The sequence below is a fragment of the Triticum aestivum genome, chromosome 3B (genome assembly GCF_018294505.1).
Source record: "Triticum aestivum cultivar Chinese Spring chromosome 3B, IWGSC CS RefSeq v2.1, whole genome shotgun sequence".
In the NCBI taxonomy this organism is placed as follows: domain Eukaryota; kingdom Viridiplantae; phylum Streptophyta; class Magnoliopsida; order Poales; family Poaceae; genus Triticum; species Triticum aestivum.
In genome coordinates this window covers 63,706,966-63,710,800 of record NC_057801.1, presented here as the reverse complement: position 1 = coordinate 63,710,800, position 3,835 = coordinate 63,706,966, and positions in this window count along the sequence as shown.

Here is a 3,835-nt window from a genome sequence, read left to right as displayed (position 1 = left end):
ATTCTGCTACTATTGTTGTTGTCTAACAATTTGCTATTTTATTGCATCACATGCGAGAATGGTCCATATATCGTCAATCACAACAAGGTACCTTATTATTCAACCCAAACATACATTCATTCTAAAATTATAGTTGAAAATGATTTTGGTTCACCAATATTGGCAAGAAACATAAGTTCGCGAAGGAATAAGGTGATTATGGTACAGAAAGTATGATTAAAGAAGAGTGATTAAGGAAGAGGGATACGTGCTCCCTCAAGCTTAGTCTTTTGTTCTAGGCTTGTCAATCTCACTGGCTCGGGCTGCCCTAATAGTAGAACAGTGGAGGTGGTTGATAAGCCGCTTGATAGCTTTTTATGCTTCCTCATCATAATAATCTGTCATTCTTTGTTGTTCCAGCCCGGCCACGGCCTCGACCTCTGCCCAGACTCGCCATGACTGCCTCCTCCTTGGTCTTCTTGGCAGTCAAAACAGTCTGTTGCTGTGAATCCATAACATGGTCCTCATAAGCAAATCCACCGAAGAAATCAGTACAGTTCAACCATAGTAGCAGCACTCCTACCGAATTGGTTCTTACACTACCCTACGAGTGATCAATTGAACAAAGCTGAAAATTAAAGCACCCAGAAGTCAGATGAGGATAAGAGACCAAACCAGGAGAAACACAAGTATGGAGGTTATTGGAAAAGGGATAGCCAAACCCGTCCACGATGAAGCCGACGCCGAGGGATCCAAGGAGACGGCAGCCACCGGAACGGAAATGGGATCTCATCGGATCCTCCCGAGCCGACCAAAGACACCCCAAAGCTGCCATTAAGGACACACACAAGCCTAAAAATGAGGTGGATATACAGGGAGGAGGAAGCCGAGCCCCTCTCCCCTCCACTCCAGCCAGATGCCTCGCCGGAGAGAAGGGGAGACGAGGCGACCGGAGAAAGAAAGGGCGGAGAATAGTTACTTTGTCCATTGGTTTTCGGCTGGACAGTGCTAGGGAGCAAAATGTTGGTTCTTTTTTTTTTGCGGAACACATGCTTTATTACTGCTTAAAGAGGAGAATTACAGAGAGGTGGAATACAACCTAGAAGAAAATAGGGTACATAGTTAACCCATAAACATCTTCTACAATCCTCGCTAGCCTGCCTGGCGCATCTATGCACATCTATGTTTGCTTCCCGGTTTACATGCACGAGAACGAAGGAATAAAAACCGGAGCTCACCTGCTAGACCTCATAACAAATGGAAGCAATATCCGCCCTCTCGCAATCTGCAACATTGATCATCCGGACAACCTCCTGCGCATCACTCTTGATGATAGCCTTGCAGAAGCCAAGATCCATTGCTACACAGATACCATCCCGGATCACCAAGGCTTCCATAAACCATGCATTTTGCGCGTACCAGTACCATATAGCCTGAGCTCGGATTAACTCACCATTGTGGTTTCGAATCACCACTCCCGTGCCGAGCCAAGTTTCATGAATAGCAGGCATCAAGATTCACCTTGATAAAAGTTTCCTCTGGTGGTAACCAGCTCGTATTCTCTCTCGGCATTCGGTGCTTCTTCACTCCTTCCAATGTACCAATATCATGAATAGTATCAATTGCCCATCTGACAGAAGCCTGAACAGAACGACATCGTTCCCCATGTCTCTTGTTGTTCTGTTCTATCCAGATCACTGTCCAGCACCCAACTAAGATAATGGCTGCAAGTGATTCTGAAACCTCTTTGTTGTCAACAATATTAATAGCCCAAGAATCTGGATGAAGAACAGGAATTCTAACCGGAAGGAAACGCTTAAGTTCAGACCAAAAAAACCTTGGCCCGTGTACAAGAGAACAGTGCGTGTGTTATTGTTTCCTCCACTCCGCAGTCCTCGCAAAATGATATCTCCTCAATATGACGCTTTTGCAGAACCGAACGACATGGTACAAATTTGTGAATAACCCTCCACCAGAAATTACGAACTTTAGGTGGCACTGGGATTTTCTACAACTTCTGCCAATGACTAATAGGAGCAGTTATGGAGGTGGATGCAATCTCATTTTGTCTCTTCAACTGTAATAGAGCTTTGTATGCTGACCGAACAGAGAAATTTCCCAATTTGTCATGCTTCCAGGCCACTTCAAAGTCTGAACCGTAATATAATGTTCATTCAGATTCAGAGAGGCGCCATACGCGCATGGGATTACGGGTTTGTCCAGCACGGATGAGATCATTGAGATCACCGTACGTAGCTGGTTTGCTGACGACCTCCTCCACTGGATTCGCCGGGACGGCTGGGGCTGAGTATTGGATGCAAGGTCTCACCTCCAACTGAAAATTCTGCTCTCCAACATCATGGGCATGGCCAAGGAATGCCCTAGCCCTTTCTCTCATCCGCCCCAAGCAACTTAGGGGATCCTTGGATCTCTTGAGAAGCTGCATCGCTTGCTTTCTGAAGTGATCCATCCCACTCGAATAGGCCAACGGCACCGTGCTCGATCCGCAACCGGCGAGTGAGGAGCCGAAGGGCCCTCCATGTCCGGCGCCGCATCCATCGGTAATCTTCTGTCCCGGGTAGAGACCACCCAGGAATTCGCCAAAGCTTTGGTGGGAGAGAGAAGAGACAAAGAGATCAAGAAAGCCTGAGAAGAACAGAGGAAGCGAGCTGGGAAGAACAAAGATGGACACGAGAGGATTCAAGGAAGGAAGCACAAGGAATCAGCGGGAAGGAAAAGGGCAGATCGCCAGTCTCGGCAAGTCGCCACGCAAGACGCTGGTTCGTTTAGTCCCACATCGGCTAGCGACGTTAAACAGGACCAGGTCATAAGCCCCGCTCTGCTCCCAGACTCGTCCCTTCAGAGACACCCGGTATGTTGGAATTAAAAGAAAATAGCATTGCAGCTGCATGCGTATCGATGACACTGCCAACATTTTTAGTTTCTCGTAGCAAATAAAATCCCACGTTAAAAACTTAAAAAAAATGTTTTTCACGCTACCCCTCTCGAGTTCTACTGTTTTTCACGTTACCCCCCTCATGTGGTGGTTAGGAATGCGGCTGGGGAAGTCATTGCCTCTTCTTGGGACTTCATTGGATCGTGTCAAAGTGTGGATGAAGCGGAGTTAAGGGCATGCATTGCTGGTCTATACATAGGTATACCTCTCCACAATCCTATTATTTTAGAGACTGATTCACTACCGGAACAGGGCTCTAAGCCGACAGCCAAATGTATGCGCCGTCGGCGTACAACTGCCGTCGGGCTATCCCCGTCTACGCCGACAGCAGCCGTCGGCACAACACAGCCGTCGGCTTATCCCGGACTACGCCTACAGCTGCCGTCGGCATATACTGGCCGTCGGCATAGATGCGGGCCCGCCGACAACACTCATCACGGCCGGCTAACGACGTCAAATCTATGCCGACGGCCGTGACGGGTGGCCGTCGGCATAGATACGGGTGACACGTCACCGCGCTGTCCATCTGCCCTGGCCGCAGCTATGCCGACGGCTTTGCCAGCCGTCGGCATAGGTGACACGTCATCGATCCGCGGCGCTGTCCATCTGCCCTGGCCGCAGCTATGCCGACGGCTTTGCCGTCGGCATAGTTTTTTTTTTCTTTTTTTCTTTTTTTCCATATAGTATTATTATTATTAAGCATACAGTATGTGTTAATAAGCATACATATAGATTGTGTTAATAAGCATACATATAGTATGTGTTAATAAGCATATAGTAAGCATACATATAGTTTTTTTTCTTTTTCTTCACTGTTTTCTTTATTATTATTATTTAACTAACTTACATATAGTATGTGTTAATAAGCATACATACATTATTTTTCGGTTCTGTACAGAG